Source organism: Loxodonta africana, chromosome 4 (genome assembly GCF_030014295.1).
Source record: "Loxodonta africana isolate mLoxAfr1 chromosome 4, mLoxAfr1.hap2, whole genome shotgun sequence".
In the NCBI taxonomy this organism is placed as follows: Eukaryota; Metazoa; Chordata; class Mammalia; order Proboscidea; family Elephantidae; genus Loxodonta; species Loxodonta africana.
The window spans coordinates 189,444,949-189,464,930 of record NC_087345.1 but is presented as its reverse complement, the minus strand read 5'-3'; the positions used below and the strand labels follow the sequence as shown (position 1 = coordinate 189,464,930).

At 39.8% G+C, this 19,982-nt stretch overlaps 1 long non-coding RNA gene across 1 annotated transcript in view; it reads left to right on the top strand.

Moving 5' to 3' along the window:
* The first annotated feature begins 15,175 nt into the window (after positions 1-15,175).
* Positions 15,176-19,982, top strand: part of LOC111748027 (uncharacterized) — a 40,854-nt gene continuing 36,047 nt past the window's right edge. Inside the window, exon 1 of the long non-coding RNA XR_002783963.2 lies at positions 15,176-17,659. This is a non-coding gene — a long non-coding RNA (uncharacterized LOC111748027). The remainder of the gene's footprint in view (positions 17,660-19,982) is intronic.

Sequence of the window (19,982 nt, the reverse complement as noted above, 5' to 3'; positions counted from 1 at the left end):
TGATTCTGACTTATGGCAATCCCATGTGTGTAAGAGTAGAGCTGCATCCATAGGGTTTCCAACAGGTGATTTTTCAGAAGTAGATCTCCAGCCCTTTCTTCCAAGGTGCCTTCAAGTGAACACAAACCTCTAACCTTTCAGTTAGTAGCTAAGTGTGTTAACCATTTGCACCACCCAGGAAAATTTCCCCATCTTCCTCTCAGACTAAGAAAGCAATTTGTTAGAGACTAATTCAAGGATCATTGAGTATACCTCTCAATAAGGATGCTCCAGGACTAGAGAATGGCTGCCTACCTGTGAGTGGAGCCTGGCCTGAGGCTGTAGGCATCTCATGAAGACTGTTCAGAGGCAGGGGTGATTCTACTATTGAGTAGGACAGAGGTAATTCCCCAAATGATTGTCCATGTAATCATCCAAGTATGGGAATCAGAAAATGAGATCGGTGTTAAAGGCAGGAAAGAAGCAGATGGGTGTTCCAGTCTGGAGAAGTTGAACAGCGGAAACAAAGAGTGAAAGAAGGTAAAATGTGAACTGGGGTTTTTCTGAACCTATGTCCCAAAGTACTGGGTGTCCATCCAAGTTCAGCTTTGGGGGCAAGGGTGATTTTCCAAGGGGCTGAGCTCCTCCCCAGTGTGGGTACCTAAAAAGAAGAAATACCATACTTAGCAAGATTGGAAGATCCAAAACGGGAAATTACCCAGTGAGTAGAGAGGCTGCAGGAGACAGACATTAAAAAGACTAACACAGCTTGCCAAAATCCTCATTTTCCATATCCAGCCTATGGATTTAGCTATACCCACATCCTTGTTTAGTAAAAGTCTGTAACACAGCATATAGGAGGATGTACAAGGTGTGTGTCATGGAGAAGGATGATGGACACTACCCATGTAGCAAGATGGACTTAAAAAGGTTACGCAGGGTGAAAGGGATATTTCTCAAACAAAATACTTGGTTTCTCAAAGAAATATGTAACAAAAACAAAGCTTACATGAGTATATATATACCTCTTTAGACATGAGACAAATCAAGGTTAAAAAAAAAAGGCATACAAACACATGTCCACGCATATCCAATCACATAGTCTCTTCAGAGAACTTCCTCACCTTAGAAAAAGCCATCACCATGCTGTTCTATCCCTTCTTCACCACCCCACTATAATTGTAGAACATTTTTTGTCTGAATGCTCAATTTATCTGCTTCACAGTTCTTCTCCGATTTCTTAGGCAGAAGGCATTGACAATCTACAATCACTTTAGAAGTATTATTTTAATGGTACACATGGAAAGAAGCTAGAGTACGAAGCCACATACATCCTCAGGGAAATTATTGCTTGCTCTCTTTTCTTTCTTTTTACTTTTTAAAGCATGAGAAATAGATTAAGCTCCTAATTTCAAGTATTCAGGACCAAAATAGAAGATAAGTACCTTCCTTCACCTTTATTTTGACTCACTGCTGTTAGTAGACAATACTTTAGGGATAATAATCAGCAAATTATATAATTAACACCTGAGAAAAACTCATTTGTGGTCAAAAGGAGTTTCAAAGTGTGGAACGCCACATTTTCTGACAATCTAGTCTCATATGCACATGTCAATGAGAAAACCAATGACTCAGTAATATACCACAGAACAGCTCAAGGGCAAATTATAAACAGCAATAGAGGTACTGGAATTTACAACCAGAGATTGTCACCATATTACTCAGATATGTTACTGACTATCATAGGATCTACTTAAATATTCCAAATTCTGAAATATAATTAGCCCATTACTTATGACCTGGTTCAGGGATTATAGGTAAAGAAACTTTGGATGATTAAATAACATTTTTTTTTTAGAATATCTGTCTCAAAATTTTACTCTTTATTATTAAAAAAAAGAAAAAAAATACCTTAATTTTGAAGAGGAAAAAACAGAAGCTGTTAATGACTGTAGCTTCCAAGTCAAATTACTTAATTTGGTGTTATGTGCTATGTTAATTTCGGTTTTCCTACAGAAAAGTAAGGCTAATTGAAGGTTTGCCTGACATTTTTTCCCTCTGTGCTGTAAGTTCTTTCCCTTGCCATTTCTCTCTGGAAAATTGATGCACACCATTACTTTCTCAAGCACCCTTGGAGGCAGCTGCTTCAGCAGAAGTTACCTGGTGCTAAATTCCTGGATTTAACCAGTTATCCATTAGAGAAGATAGATTTGGCCTGGGATTCTAGTCTCAGCTCCTTTACCAACTTTCTATGTGACCTTGACAAAGTCACCACCTCCCTAGGACCAGGCTGTTCGTATCTAATTTAAGGGGGTTGCACAGGGTGATCTCAAGGGTCCCCTTCCATCCCTCACATTCTAACATGTGGTTATAGGAAATAAATGTGGCTAGGGAAAGAGTAGAGAACTAAGATTAGAGGCTGTGGCTTGAGAAAGGAAATTGTTGTTGTTGTTAGGTGCCGTCAAGTTGGTTCTGACTCATAGTGACCCCATGTACAACAGAATGAAACACTGTCCAGCCCTGCACCATCTCACAATCATTTTTATGCTTAAAACCATTCTTGCAGCCACCCTCAATTCCATCTCATTGAGGGTCTTCCTCTTTTTCTCTGACCCCCTACATTATCAAACATGACGTCTTTCTCCAGAGACTGATCCCTCCTGACAATATGTCCAAAGTATGTGAGACATAGCCTCGCCATCCTTGCTTCTAAGGAGCATTCTATTGGTACTTCTTCCAACACAGATTTGTTTGTTCTTTTGGCAGTCCATGGTATTCTTCTCCAGCTCCACAATTGAAAGGCGTCAGTTCTTCTTCGGTCTTCTTTATTCATCATCCTGCTTTTATACACATAGAGGTTATTGAAAACAGCACGGCTTGGATCAGGCATGCACCTTAGTCTTCAAGGTGACATCTTTACTTTTCAACACTTAAAGAGGTCTTTCACTCAGATTTTCCCAATGCAACACGTCTTTTGATTTCTTGACTGCTGCTTCCATGGGTGTTAATTATGGATTCAAGTAAAATGAAATCTTCGACAACTTCAATCTTTTCCCTGTTTATCATCATGTTTGTTATTGGTCCAGCTGTGAGGATTTTTGTTTTCTTTATGTTGAGGTTTAATCCATACTGAAAGCTGTGGTCTTTGATTTTCATCAGTAAGTGCTTCATGTCCTCTTTACTTTGAGCAAGCAAGGTTGTGTCATCTGCATAACGCAGGTTATTAATGAGTCTTCCTCTAATCCTAATGCCCTGTTCTTCTTCATATAGTCCAGATTCTCCAATTATTTGCTCAGCATGTTAAGGAAATTAGTTCAAGTGAAAAATCCAGGCCAACACTTTGATCCAAAAAAATCGCAGGTGGCAGCATTTCAAGAGCTTGTTTTCTAGTTTCAGAGTTCCCATCTCAGATCTTGGAAACCCAACATCTCAAAACAGTTATTTTTCCATTTTGGCATCTTCTGACTCCAAATCAGCTCTGAAACACACCATTCAATTATAGTGCCCTTAGTGTGGAATTCTCCCTACTCTCCGCTCCATCTTTCTTCCCATTTTCTTTTTCTCTCACATATGATATATCAATAGCATGAAGAGCGATGGAACAAGAAAAAAAAAAAGAGAGAATTTGTAAATACACAGCAACAAAATAATGAAGGTGAAGGAATGCTAGTTTCCTGAAGAAATCCTAAGCAGGCAGAGCTTAGCAAAATGATGATTATGAGGAAGAGGTACAAGATGTACACATCTAACTGATAGGTAAAGCTCCCAGCTACTAAGGGGAGGCTGAGTAAGGATACTGTAAGCAGAAGGCCGGCCAAGGGATTCCCAGGAACAATTGAACAAATAAAAAAATGAAAAATAGATGCCAAAATCAGGAAGAGAATATATTATCAACTCCCGAGGGAAGGAGCTGAAATCTTGTCCTTGGCATTATGCAAATCCACGCAAGCTGTGGCATCAGAAAAACACACCAGAGGGAATAGCCACCAAGATCAGATGGATAGGCTGCATGACTTAACACGTCCTTCCTCACTTTTCTATTTCGGTGCATGGATGAAAGCAGCAAGGGCCCTAGGGCTCCAAGAACAACTGTGGTGAAATCACTCAAATTGATAAAGATTGGATTGCAGTTTATGGGAATAGGGTAATAAATTGCTAGTTTTGGTAAATGGTATAGAGGGAAAAGAGTGTGTTTTCCTTGCTGGCACCCAAGTTTTTCATTACCATAAAAGCAAATTGTCTCTTAACAATGAACATGACTTCTGTAAAAATATTAGGAGCCTCGTGGAATATCCAGGTGTGTGTGGCAAGGAGCCTGTTGAGGGGAAGAGGCATTTTCTGTCTTATCCATCTAACCAAACATAAAACTGCAGGAAAGAAACAAAGACAAGAACAGCTGCTGTAGCGTCAACTCCGACTCATGAGACCCCATGTGTGTCAGGGCAGAACTGTGCTCCATAGGGTTTTCAACAGCTGATTTTTCAGAAAAGATCACCAAGCCTTTCTTCTGAGGTGCCTTTGGATGAACTTGAACAGCCAGCCTATTGGTTAGTAGCCTACACTTAACCGTTTGTGTTACCCTGGAGCTCCTAACTAAACCTAAGAACCTAATGAATTATCTTTTCTGACCTAGGTAAAATGAGAATATTCTGACAAAGACCAAGCTTCTGCAGGTCTCTTCAGTCCAAGTAGAGGTGGAGAAAGGTCTGTAGATGGAGCAGCTCAAGTCCCCACCAATGTAAACATCTCTTAGGAGTGCCCTGCTAAGGAAAGGACATTGGCCACCTCATTTCTCCCTTCAAAGAACAGTGATGCACGCTGGCGTTCATCCAAATGTATTCCTGCTTCTCCCAGTTTCTGTCGCAACTATTCAACCCTTCTATCGTAACATAAAAGCAGTCATAGATAATATGTAAATGAATGAGTGCAATTTGGTCCAATATGAACACCGATATTGGAATTTTATATAATTTTTACATCATTAAATAGCCTTCTTTTTTTTTCTTAACCCTTATAAATATAAAAAATCTTCACATTTGACCCATAGTTTGCCAACCACCGATCCAAAGTCTTCAAAAAACCAAACTCAGTGCCATTGAGTCAATTCCAGCTCATAATGACCCTATAGAACAGAGTAGAACTGCCCGATAGGGTTTCCAAGTTTCATCTGGTAGATTCAAACTGCCAATCTTTTGGTTAGGAAATGCACCCTTGGTATCGAAGAACTGAGTACCTGCGCTTCCTCATTTTGGTCCTTCACTAGATTATATCTACTGAGTTGGCTTTGCCATGGTACCATCAAACTACAGATAGGAAGTGGGAGAAACAACAGGTGAAATTCACAGATTTACTGTGAAGACACTGCCCAGAATGTCAAGTGTTACATTACGGTATGGGAGATTTCTCTCAGGTCTTGATCACAGGAAAGGTTACGCTTCTCTGGGCAAGTAGCCTATTTCAAAGAATTATAATATTGGTCACTTTCCCTCTTTGCTTTAGCTGCTAGAAAGTTCAGACAACAATTTTCTCAGGTGAGAATATTGGATGTCAGAGCACATATTTTGTGAAAATATGCCACATATTTATCTTATTTTTTCTACATGGGATTCCCATGAGTAGGTAACTGGTTTTATATTTTGCTAATTAATAGCCACAACAATGGACTCAGATATACCAATAATCATGAAGATGGCACAAGACTGGGCAACATCTTGTTCTATTGTACATCAGATTGCCATGAAACAGAGCTGACTTGATGACAACTAACAACATTTTGGTAATTAGCCTACTAAGACAGGGAGTAAGGAAAATAATACAAATAAAATATATGCATTATGGTCATTTTCTACTCTTAAAATTCCTGGTAGTTTATTAATCAAAAATTATTTGTCATACTGTTCTCAAAAAGAGTGCTGTGAAACAGTGCTAAAAGACTTCAGACAAAGAAACAGATATCAAAGTGTAAATGACAATGCCAAAACAATAAAAGGAGAATTAAGTGGTGTAGGTATAGAACTTTCAAATGGAGAGGAAGTCAAGGCAATATCAAGTAATGATAGACTGGTTCAAACTTAGGAAGATAAGAATAAATTTCAAGTAGTCATCAAGAAAGTTAACAAACTTACTCTTCAGAATAAAAAAGAAGAAAAACATAACAACTCAGTAAACACAAATCTATAATATCAAAAGAAAAGAAAGGAAAATCCACAAACAAAAGGAACTAAGCACAGGAGAGTAAGAGGAACAAAGAAAATGCAGCACCACCTAAAAAAAAAAAAAAAAAAAAAAGCACAATATGAAAGCAATAAATTCATACCTATGGGTAAACACGCTGAATGTAAATGGCTTAAATGCACCCATAAAGAGACAGAGAATTGCAGAATGGATGAAAATCATGACCCATCAATATGCAGTCTATAAGAAACACACCTTAGACACAAAGACACAAATATATTAAAAATCAAAGGATAGAAAAAATATATATCAAGCAAAAAAAAAGGGGGGGGGCAGGAATGGCAATACCAATCTTAGATAATTCACAAACAAAAAAACAGATTTATTGGACTGACAGAGACTAGAGGAGGCCCCAAGAGTATGGCCCCCCAGACACTCCAAACACCACTCTCGAAGTCCACCTTTCAGCCAAAGATTAAACAGGCCTATAAAGCACACATGAGGAACATGCTTTTTAGCTCAATCAAGTATACAGGATCAAATGGAAAACACTTGCTGAAAAGCAAAGATGAGAAGGCAGGAAGGGACAGGAAACCTGGAAGAATGGACACAGGGTGTAAAGGGAGAGGGGGAGAGTGCTGACACCTTGTATGGATTGCAACCAGTGTCACAAACCGTACATAAATTTTTGGAATTGGAAACTAATTTGTGCTATAAACTTTCATCTAAAACACAAATTAAAAAAATAAAAGAGCACAGCGACCTTCAAGTATGTAACCAGAGTTCGAGATCAGTGGCTTTCCAACTTACCCATATATCTTAGTCATCTAGTGCTGCCATAACAGAAATACCACAAATGGATGGCTTTAACAAAGAGAAATTTATTTTCTCACAGTCTATTGGTTACAAGTCCAAATTCAGGGCATCAGCTCCAGAGGAAGGCTTTCTCTTTCTGTCAGCTCTGGAGGAAGGTCCTTGTCTTCAGTCTTCCCCTGATTGAGGAGCTTCTCAGGTGCAGGGACCCCGTGTTCAAAGAATGGGCTCTGCTCCTGGTGCTGCTTTTTTGGAGGTATGAGGTCCCCAACTCTCTGCTCTCCTCCCTTTCCATTTATCTTTTGAGAGATAAAAGGCAGTGCAGGCCCCACCCCAGGGAAACTCCCTTTACATTGGATCAGGGAAGTGACCTGAGTAAGGCTGGTGTTACAATCCCACCCTAATCCTCTTTAGCGTAAAATTACAGTCACAAAATGGAGGACAACCACACAATACTGGGAATCATGGCCTAACCAAATTGACACATATTGCGGGGGGGGACACAATTCAATCCATGACACCATGGCCGAAGAATCTTTTCTTCAAAGGAAATCTTATACAGAACCCAATATGTGCAATAGACATACAGTGGAGCTGCTCTGAGTGAGAGAGAAAGAGCCCCCAGGGCAATGAGGTAGAGAGTCCACCAGAAGGACAATCGCTAGGAGTGCTTGTTAGAGTGACAGATGCCTGGCATCCACTCAGAAGCTCTGAATCTGCCTCTCTCAGGGATGGCATGTGGGCATCTGTATTTTAAACGAGGTCCTTGGGGAGTTCTTTGAAACGTTAAAATCTGAGCAACATCACTGAAGAACTCAGTTAATCACAGTTTGAAAAAACACACTTTCAGGCAATAACGCCAAGCGTTGGAGAGTTTTGAGATGATAGAGATAGGAAAAGGCTCAGTGGGTTCTTGGTGTAAAGGGAAAAGGTATTAGGAGCCTGGACTCTACGACTGTGTTGTCTGCATTCATAGTGTGGCTCTGTAATCTTGGGCATGTTATTTAACCTCCACGTAAGTGTCTTCTTCACAGACTATATCCCTTGTGGTAAAATGAGGATGTTGATAATCACAGGTTTGTTGGGAAGATTTTGTAAATAAATGTAAGGTTTTTAGAGCAATACCCATATTACAGCAAAATACTTTCCTTTATTTTCTACCCACCTTTGATAAAACATTTCAAAGGTCATTTCTAGTTTCCCTTGTTACTTCTTCTCTCCTCCTTTTCTCTTTGTCTTTATGGCCTTTTTTATTCATATTCTGTTGTATTTGCCCATTTGATACCAAAAGTGCGGTGTGGTAGAACAGAGGTAGAGAAAGGTCAATGGTGTTAGGGTCAAGTTGAGAAGATCATGAGGAGGGTTGGAAGGGAGAAATTCTTTCAGTGACCTTGAAGTCACGACAGAAACCCCACAAAATAGAGGGAAATGTACACACCAGTCTTAGCTGAAGGCCATTTAACTTCCATAATAGACTGGACTAAATTCTGATGGTACAGCTGTAGGCTGAGAGCTATTTTCTGACGTACAGTTTGAGTCAAGCTGTAGCCTTACTTCCCGTAACTGACCAGCAATTGTGTGGCTGACATTCCCAGGAGGACGTACATACACAATGCGTGAATAGCTTTAGTCACATCATTTCGTAATGCAAAAATACAAGCCAACATATTAAGCATATTTCAATCATTGCAATGAGTTCATCATTTCGACAATCTCAGTCACATATAATGATTTAAGGAAACAAGGTGTGTGTCTAAAACCAGCTGCTGCAGAGTCAGCTCCAACTCCTTGTGACCCCACGTGTGTCAGAATAGAACTGTGCTCCATAGGGTTCCCAATGGCTGATTTTTCAGATGTAGATCGCCAGGCCTTTCTTCCAAGGCATCTCTGGGTGGAATCAAACCTCCAACCTTTCAGTTGGCAGCTGTGCACATTAACTGTTTGCACCACCAAGGGACTCTGTATAATATGTACCCAGCGGTAAAATATTGTGTGCACATTTTGGTGCACACTGGGTGGTGATAACCTCAACAGGATGAAAATTGGTTCTTGGTTGGTGACAAAAATCTTAGATATGACAGTGGTTTGTGGTCCTCCAAAGGGTCCTAGTATATAAACAGATACACAATATATCTGCGGTATCAAAATGTCATGGGGGTGTCTTAGTCATCTAGGACTGCTGTAATAGAAATACCACAAATGGATGGCTTCAACAAAGAGAAATTTATTCTCTCACAGTCTAGGAGGCTAGAAGTCTGACTTCAGGGCATCGCCTCCAGGGCAAGGCTTTCTTTTTCTGTTAGCTCTGGAGAAAGGTCCTTGTCATTGATCTTCCCATGGTCGAGAAGCTTCTCGGAGAAGGGACCCTGGGTCCAAAGGACGTGCTATTCTCTTGGCTTTTATTTCTTGGTGGTATGAGGTCCCCATGTTTCTCTGCTCCCTTCTCTCTTTATATCTCAAAAGAGATGGGCTTAAAACAATCTAATCCTATAGATTGAATCCTGCCTCATTAACATAACTGCCACTAATCCCATCTCATTAACATCATAGAGACAGGATTTACAACACATAGGAAAATCACAGGAGATGACAAAATGGTGGACATACAATACTGGGAATCATGGCTTACCCAAGTTGACAAATATTTTGGAGGGACACAATTCAGTTCATGACAAGGCGAGAAGGGCAATTAGGGAGAAAAAAAGTCTAAAAAGGCTCCTTAGGGAAGGACAATAATAATAATTTAAAAAAGAGGTTGAGAAGCACTTCTAGTGGAATAAACTGATGCAAATATGGTGGCAGAAAAAAACTAGGGGATGTTGGATGAAAGCACTTTTAAAGGCAGAACCATTAAAACAATCTCAATGACTGCTAAAGATTCCGAGGGGGCATCCGAGCTGCTGGAAGACATCATAATTGGCAAAAGTTTTAAGATTTTCTGTAAGATAGGGTTTAATTAAATAAATGTATCATAAAGTATGCTGCATTGTGTTTTCTGTTAGATCACAGCCTAATTCGAAAAAGCCTTATCACCAGAAACTGAGAAATCATTTTGAAAAAGAGACCCCAATGTGCTTCCTTGAATTAACAATCATGCCCCATGAATTCTAAACCATAACAATAGCTACAATAAAATGATTGAGATGCCCCAATTCATCTAATCACACATTCTGTCTGGCCTCTCCAAGCACACACACTACACAAAGAATGAGCCCCAGCCTTTTCTTTCTCTCTGCTATCTCTAAGTAGGAAGGAATGTATGAACGATTGTGATCAAAGTTCTGTCATAAATGCTTATATTTGCCCAAAATGTAGAATTCATTCTAGAGAGGGTATCAGTTTAAAGCTTACTTTATTAAGACAGCATAAAAGCTACAAGTTTAAAAAGAGAAGTATTAATATTCTGTTCAAATCAACTCCTGGTTTCTATTTTGAAGGGCACCATAAGACGGCTTGATTTTTATTACAGTGAAGAAAAGTAAAATGACTCCTTTCCATTAATCAAAAAGAATTGTAAAAACAGGCTTCACTAAAAGCGAACACTGACAAGCCCAAATGGCAAGTTTGATTTTGTGAAAACAAAGAATATCTTGAGAAATATCGTAATCAATTCTGAAAAACTTAATTTTTTTTTTCCTTTCGTAGCATGTCAGCTCTTGCAATCCTCAAACATTTCTTTGAGTGATTTTCTTCTGTACAGAAGATAATGACCCATTTAGCTCCACACTTAATGGCAGATGTCATTTCAGCAATCATATTAAGTCCAGACTCTGGCCGGCTGTGATCAGTACATTCGGTTTTGAACCGAGACGCTTCCCACGGTCAAAGATGCTCCCTGGCAAAGCAGGACAGAGAGCTGTCACTGATTTACGCTAGCTCAGCAGTGCCCTGACAAGCAGTGTTCTAGGAAACAAAGTAGAAAACCATGTGAAGGCCACCAACAGGCCCTTGGGGGACATGATGCACAGCAAGGCTCACGAACCATGCCTAAAAGTCAACAGAACTGGGATGTGCTGTAGCACATGCCACTGAGCGTGAAATGTGGCCTCTGTCCACATGTTCTATGTCCAAGTAGTTCCTCTGAACCACAAGGACTCTCTTGCGCTCAGACTGTTAAGTCTGCCTCTGGGGTAGGGTCGTGGAAGTGCCAGTCTCATAGGCTGCTGTTCATGGTCCTTCCTTGGTCATACTCCATAGATCGCTTTGACTGGCAGCTACGATTGGAATAATTACTGCCACTACAACCTCCAAGTATTTGGACACAGATTCCCTACAGATCAAACACCTGTAGGACAAGTCCGTGGCATCAGAGAATCATCTATGGCAAAGTCCATGTTATCCCAGGTAGCCCACTAGCATGAGAATTCTGCTGGTTAAGACTCACATTTATTTCATAAATATGCAAATTATTAATATCAAATGCAAAGTTTTTTTGTTGTTTTCTGAATGGAAAAGTGGAGTCGATTTTTTTTTAAATGTTGTGCAGTATTGCTGGAGAACTTTGATGTTTGTTAATATTGAGAGCAGCAATAGTAAGTAGATCAACCAGATAGTAAATACAAGTGGCTAATGAAGAAGAGGAAGGAGAAAAGCAGCAGTCATGGGTGACTCACATAGGCCCATGGAGTGCCAGGAATCTGGGTCCCCGGACTTGACTCTTTTATATCTTCTGAAGAGAAACCACAAATAGTTACAAAACGAAACAAATTCTGCTTTTGTGTACAATACCTCCTAGACAGAACTGGAACAGATTACTCAAAACCTTTACATTAATGCCTGGTGGTTTAAACAAAAAGAAAATAATTAGTTAAGGGACAAAACATGTTTGTAGAAAGAGCTGACATGAAAAACTGACATTTGAGTTCAAAAGGTTCCATCTGGATAAACTTGCATGTGGAACATATAAGATGAAGCTATTACCCATTCTCTGTAATGGATTTGGGAAACCTGGTGGCACAGTGGTCAAGAGCTTGGCAGTTAGAGTCCACCAACCACTCCTCAGAAACCGTAAGGGGCAGTTCTACTCTGTCCTATAGGGTCTCTATGAGTTGGAATCCACTGGACGGCAACAAGTTTGGTTTTGGTAATGCGGCTGGTCATCAGCTGTGAATGTGAGGACTGTGAATCCATATTTCTCTCAACAGCTCCACGCTATAAATCCCTAGAAAACATTATTATTTAATTCACATAATCCAGGTTAGAGAGTCCTGCACAGAGGAGGCAATGGACAAATCTTAGCTTCCTTTCTAACGTCTGATAGGTGAACTTGCTTTTTTGGGAGATGTCCTCACTCAAACACAGGCACTCTTCTGTAGGAAAAAGTGTATGCCATTCCTGTCGAAAAGTCTTAAATCTAGTGTGAAACTCTCCATCTAAATGAACAATAACAAAAACCTCCCTTGGCTATTTCCCTGAACCAATGGCTCCTAGAAGACCTGCATTTATCCCAATATGGAGGCCCATGCAATATCTCTCCAAATTTGAGGTGAGTTCTGACGAGAAACATTATTCATTTGTTGCTCCTCTAGGTAATCCATTTGGGACGATATTTCGCTGAGTATTTTTACTTTTTGAGGGGGGGGGGTTGTTTTTAAATAACTTCACAACAGCTGGGCTCTGAATCAGCATCTTTTTGTTCCTTTTAAAGTGGCTGGAATCTGGGAGTTTTGAAAGATTCTTCTTCATACCATTGATCAAAGATCCCTTTCCCTGAGAACTCGTTCACTCCCTAGCTGTACATTAATCAAATCCTCCCCTTTTCTCAAGCGCCAAATGTGTTTTGCTTACCTCCCCATAGCTTTAAGCGTGATCCCGCATTAGGAAAGTTGATGAAGTAGCTCTGTTGTGAGGAAGATCCAAAGGCCCTTTCATCTTAAAGGCCACAAATTCCATCTCTTTTGTCAAACCATTTACTAAATGGTAAGGGCATGTCTTATCTGACCCCTTTGAGCCCCTGTATTGTGGGGTTGGAGCCAACACCTGAGACTTGGCAGCAACCAATCTTGGATGTTTATGAAGCGATGACCTACAAGGGCTGACCTCCTGTGGGGCATGACCCTTGAATACACATCCGGGATCCTTTTCCAATGGCCAACCCGTCACTTTCCTAACTGTCAGCCTCTCAACCATTTGTCTCCAGTGAGTCATTTTACCTTTTACAAAAAATTTTTATTGGCCATCTATAATTCTCTTTGATTTGAAGCTTTAATGAGGAATCATCTTGGTCATATAAAACTTACTTTTGTCTTTGTAGCAATAAAAAATAGGTGGTCATTATTTCACCCCACGTTGCAAAAGCTTTATTCCACACCCAACCTTTAGCTTCCTAATCACGTTATAATTGCCCACATTTGTGCTCCTCCTGGCTTAGCCAGTCTCATTCTGAGAAAAGTCATTCTAATTCAAAATGATAAGTAAATAGATTGCTAGTATTTGAAAAAACAGAACATTGCACCAGTCCTTTAAGAAATGAGGGGAACTCAGCCTAGAAATCTGTCGCCTAGCAACAGGGCACTAACTTAGCTCTCCGTTTTCAAACCAGTTGATAGCCTCCTGTTGGCTTGTCAGCAATCCAACATAAAACTTTTTTCTCCCTTTTTTTTTTTTTTCAAATTAGGAATGAATTTTTGGCTTTTTCCTTTTCAGGGAACTGACTTTACCCGCCCCCAGTTTTTCTTGAGTTTCATAGTAATCCTGGTTCTCAGGAGATTCCGATGTGTTTCCCTTCCCTGATAAAAACGACTTTTATCCCCCAATTAAGCACAATATCTAAGAACTATTCCCATATTTCTCATAAAAGGACACGTGCCTCAAATGGAAGTTTAATTGATTATAATTAGTAATAATAACACCGACCCATTAAATGGCACTTTATACTTTGCAAAGTCCTTTCATGTCCACTAATTCATTTAATTAAAATTTTAGATGCTTATCCAAATTTATTTGTCTTATGACACCAGGCACCAAAACGTTTGAACTCTGGAAAAAAGGTTTGCGGTGTTGTTATTGTTTGGCTTTGTTTTGTTTTAAACCAGGAGACAGTATCTGGTGACCAGACTTTCACACGGTAATTGGGCATTTCAACTCCTCAGTCTGACCAGGAATCTGGAGGAAAATCGAAATAACATCTTTTATCTGCTCCTTTTTTTTTTTTTTTCCCCCAGCACTGAACTCTGTTTTTTGGGTGATAAGCCTCATGCAGGGGTGGGTTAAACAAGTGAAGAGAACCACTTCTAGTCTCCTTCCAACTCCATCTCCTCTGGGTCTTCAGCAGGAGGCAGCATCAAGGGGAAGTGAGGGAGAGGGAGGCTCCATATCTGAGATGGCTCCTGTATTCAGAGTTATCTTGAGGCCTTTTTTTGTGCTCGTCAAGGTTTCTGAAATCTTCTCCGTGTGAGAGCATGTCCTTATAATTGCCAGTATGGGTGCTTTAAATGTCACTATGAACCACTATGAACCATGGCAGCCAGGTCTTGACTCTGGCCCTTCTTAAGCAGCTCTCACTTCACTTGGCTTCCATGTTGACACCCCAATTTGGGACTGGTGTTAGGGTCACTATGAGTCAGAATCGACTCGATGGCAACGGGTTTGAATTTTTTGTGTTAGGTGTCCAGACTTCATAAGCACGGTGATTTCTATTCTTTGAAAATCCATGTCAGGGAGCAGTTTCCTAGGAGGCTGGGTTCCAGGTTAGGCAAAAGAATGGCAAATTTTATTTAAATTACTCATAAGCCTTCAGTACATACGCTCTACAGGGCCTTGGTTTTTGCTTCTGTTGTTATGAGCTGCTGTCGAGTCAACACCTACTCAGGGTGACCCCATGTACAGCCAAACAAAACACTGCCTAGTCCTGTGCCATCACCCTGATCGGTTGCAGATTGAATAATGCTCCATTGTGATCCATTGACTGATTTTCAAAAGTAGATCACCAGGCCTTTCTTCCTAGTCCACCTTAGCCTGGAAGCTCCACTGAAACCTGTTCGGCATCATAGCAACACACAAGCCTCCACTGAGCAGATGCGTGGTGGCTGCGCATGCGGTACATTGGGCAGGAACGGAACCCAGGTCGCCCACATGGCGGACAAGAATTCTACCGTTGAACCACCAGTGCCTCACCCAGTTTTTTCCTTTAGCAGTTGGAAACAAAACTTCAGCATAAGTCTTCATAAAGTCTACTCAGACAGTCAATGTAAAGACGTGAATAAATTAGATGAGGGAATTTCACTTCGAAGGACTGTGTTTAGATATCAACAAAATGTAAGAGAAACAAATGTGTCCTAAAATAGCTAAGCCCTTGGCAGCTGTATTATTTGGTATGTGTTTAGCAATATGTGAACATGTATACGTTAAGGTTCCAAATATGTATTGTAAAGAAGTAGAGAAAGAATATACTTAAATATTCATTCTGACTTCCCACAACAGTTGCACTGACCAAATAAACCTTAGTAGAAAGTAGGTTTCCTTCATTCTTTCTTTCTTTTTTTAATCTTTTCACACTAAAAAAAAAAAAGGGTTTCCCAAGACTCTTTACCACCCTCCTACTTCATCCTACCCCTCAGCAGGAAGTTGGTCTACCCATCGCCTCCGGGTGCTTCATCTCGTTGGAGAGTGTTGGAAAAAAATATCCAAGCTCATGCACAGAGGGCAGGACTGTACCACCAGGGAGCGTCCTCTGGCCAGCATCGGCTATATAATTTGTGAGGCCCAACCCAAAACATTGTATATCCATACAATGGAGCATTATTCAGCAATAAAGAAAAATGAAGTTCTGACACATGGATAAACCTTGAAAATATTATGCTAAGTAAAATAAGTCAGATGCAAAAGGATAAACATCCTTTTGGAAGTACACAATTCAGAGACGTGATGATAGCATTGACGATGTTGTACAACTATCACCACTATCGATTTCCAAAACATTTTCATCATTCTAAACAGAAACTATTCAACCTGTATGTTGAGCACATAATCTGAGATGCTGGACTATATGAAGAAGAACTCGGCATCAGGATGAGAGGAAGCAGACTCATTAACAACCTGCGTTATGCAGATGACACAACCTTGCTTGCTGAAAGTGAAGAGGGCTTGAAGCACTTACTGATGATGATCAAGGACCACAGTCTTCAGTATAGATTACACCTCAACATAAAGAAAACAGAAATCCTCACAACTTGACCAATAAACAGCATTATGATAAATGGAGAAAAGACTGAAGTTGTCAAGGATTTCATTTTACTTGGATCCACAATCAACATCCATGGAAGCCCAGTCGAGAAATCAAAAGATGCATTGCATTGGGCAAACCTGCTTCAAAAGACCCCTTTAAAGTGTTGAAAAGCAAAGATGTCACCTTGAAGACTAAGGCGTGCCTGACTCAAGCCATGATGTTTTCAATCGCCTTGTATGCATGTGAAGCTGGATGATGAATACGGAAGACCAAAGAAGAAATGATGCCTTTGAATTGTGGTGTTGGGGAAGAATATTAAAGATCCCATGGACTGCCAAAAGAATGAACAAATCCATCTTAGAAGTACAACTAGAATGCTCCCTAGGGGCAAGGATGGTGAGACTACATCTCACAAACTTTGGACATGTAATCAGGAGGGATCAGTCCCTGGAGAAGGACATCATCCTTGGTAGGGTAGAGGGTCAGCGAAACGAAGGAAGACCCTCTGTTAGATGGATGGACACAGTGGCTGCAACTGTGGACTCAAGCATTGTGAGGATGATGCAAGACTGGGCAGTGTTTCATTTTGTTGTAACAACAAACTTAGCAATAACTTAAGCAATAACTTCCTATTTCCTCCTCCCCTACCCCTGGTAACCATGAATCTACTTTTATCTCCATGCATTTGCCTATTCTAGATATTTCCTGTGAGGGATTATGTGCTCAACATGCAGGTTGAATAGTTTCTGTTTAGAATGATGAAAATGTTTTAGAAATCGATAGTGGTGATAGTTGTACAACATCGTCAATGCTATCATTATGTCACTGAATTGTGTACTTCCAAAAGGATGTTTATCCTTTTGCATCTGATTTATTTTACTTAGCATAATATTTTCAAGGTTTATCCATGTGTCAGAACTTCATTTTTCTTTATTGCTGAATAATGCTCCATTGAATGGGTATACAATGTTTTGGGTTGGGCCTCACAAATTATATAGCCGATGCTGGCCAGAGGACGCTCCCTGGTGGTACAGTCCTGCCCTCTGTGCATGAGCTTGGATATTTTTTTCCAACACTCTCCAACGAGATGAAGCACCCGGAGGCGATGGGTAGACCAACTTCCTGCTGAGAGGTAGGATGAAGTAGGAGGGCGGTAAAGAGTCTTGGGAAACCCTTTTTTTTTTAGTGTGAAAAGATTAAAAAAAAAAAAAAGAATGAATGAAGGAAACCTACTTTCTACTAAGGTTTATTCTGTAGCACCCTTTTATCAGCCAGGCTGCTGCTGCCACCCAAGACCTTAGAGAAAACTCTCAGAGGAAAGAGCTTGAACAAATGGAGGAAAGAGAGGAAGGGGGAAGAATGGGGAAGGAAAGCAAAGGGAAAAGCATGTCCGGAGCCTGTATTTGATCCCCAGTTGATTGCCATGTCCTTCAGTGCAGACTGCTAGACTCTGCAGCTGCCTCCGCATCTGGACTTCTCTTCCCAGGTCTGCAGTGACTGCTCCTGAAGCATCCTCATTCTGCACCAGTAAGTTCACTCCCACCCCTTCCCCCGAAACCCTCAACCTGCATCTTTCTTCCACTACCCAACAACTTCTTGCATACTTAACTCATTTTCCCTTCTCACAGGAGAAAGGAGGAATCTTTTCATTGTACCTGAGAACCTCACATTAGGATCTGGGTCAGGTTGCATGTCTACTCATTACATCACCAGACTCTTTCATTCTTAGAATACTGCAACTGCGTTCCAGTCTCTTAAATTCTTAAAATTCATACACTGATATTAGATGTTCTTAAAACATTTGTGTTAATTTCCTACTCAGAAATGCTCAATGAAGGAGTCCAAAATCTTAAGTCTCATAGTTCAATTCCTCAAAAATATCTTCTACTACTATTCTCCAGCAAAAGCTCATCTGCCTTGCCAAGGATGTCCTGACCACCATTTTATTTCACTCACTCTTTAACTTGGTCACCATCTACCTCTGTCAATTGAAGACCTACTACCTTCAGTTATCAAGGTTCTATCTATTCTTAAACACCAAACCAAGTATCTCCTTATTTTCTAAGCTTCTCTCCCATTTTCAGTCAGAAATGATCGCTTCCTCTTCGTGTATCCACTAAGATTTTATATCACTCATTTGGTGACATCTTATGCCCAAAGCACTTGTTTGTGTTTTAATTATTGTACGTATTTTAGGTTTTCCATTAGTCACATTCTAGAGCTCTTGTTAATTAATATTTCTTTATATGCATCACAATATTAAATAGTGTGTCACACCAGTAGGCATTTGAAATTTTTTCATGGGCTAACTCAGTTAATGAATGGATAAATCTTTCCTAGCAACAACTCTTGCTAAAAATAGTCTTTCCTTTCTTAAACAACTGTAAATTTTGCTCTTTCAACATTCCTTGAGGGAGGCACGTGTTTTGCTTTCAAAAGATTTCTCCACATATACCAAAAAAAAAAAAAGCAAGATTAATATGTGAACAAAAATATAATTAATATCAATTACTGTCTATGATAGTTCACGAGTTTTTTTTTTTTTTTTAAGTACAGTACTTAGGTAGGCTCGGTGATGTCAAACTTGAAAGTAAGGTTTTCCACTGAAACACATTTACAGCTACCTAGAGTTACCAGGGTAACTATACGTGCACACTCTAATCACTGCTAGAAGCAAATAGAGAAAGGCCTGGAGCAAAATTATTATATAATCACTAAGTTTAAAATGCTAACTTAAGTTTAGAAAAAAAACATACACATAAAATATGAAAGAGACAAGATCTCAGGAATCAACTTTAACAAAAGCTCATGTAAGATTTATAAAAAAAAAAATACCACTCTTAAAAGATTTACTCTTTGCTCTAGTACAGTAATAAAGGAAGGTAGTTGTTAGCTGAGAAATTACTAGTCTTCTGTTTCAAAAACATGAAATTGTATTCCTATAAAAACAAACATCATGATATCAATTTGAAAAGAGATTATACTAGATAATGTTTTCACCCTACTCGTAAAGAACCATCTATCTGACATCAAAGTTGGTATGTGTCAAACGCCACAATGTTTCTATATTTTTAAGACCCAAATGATGTGGAGACTTACTGATATGACTTGAGTTTTTAGAGCACTGTCGAGAGTAATGTCATTCGGCTAGGAGTTCAGCCAAATTTGTGCACTTCCAGTGTGCATAGCACATCAGTATTTGTTCAAGAAGTTATCAACTGCCAGGAATTGTGTTCAGCTTTAGGCCCTAAAGCAAGTCTTGTACTAGGCTGGGGGATAGGCACGCACACTAACGCTTACCATGAGGTAGGTGATTTATGAGAGGCATGTTCCAGGTACCATGGAAAGACAAAAAGATGGCAGCTCCAAACTCTGCCAGGGAAACAGGGACAGAGGAGAAAGCAGGAGAAGTGATTAGACAGTGCTTCACCTAGGCAGGTACATGTGAACTGAGTCTTGAAGAATGAGTAGGCTTTTGTCAGGTGAAAAGAAAGCTTTTCCAGGTACAGTGACTAACGTGCCTGAGGCTGGGAAGAAAAAGAGAATGCTTTAATGTGATGTGCCTGCTAATTATCAGAGATTATGTTTAGTATAATTGTAACATTGAAAGAATTATATTTTAATTACCTGGAATTTTAAGATTTCAAAAGAAAAAAAAACTTTTTTATTTGTTGATTTATTTTTGAAACAGAAATGTTTGGCAGTTTTTTGTAAAAACAGATTCACAATTGAAGCATACTCCTTTGACCTGAGCAGTCACCAGAATGACCTTTGCTCATTCATGTAGAGAGCAGGTCTAAGGTAGCTGGGGAGAGATGAACAAATGTCCTCATTCAACAGAGAAGTGACA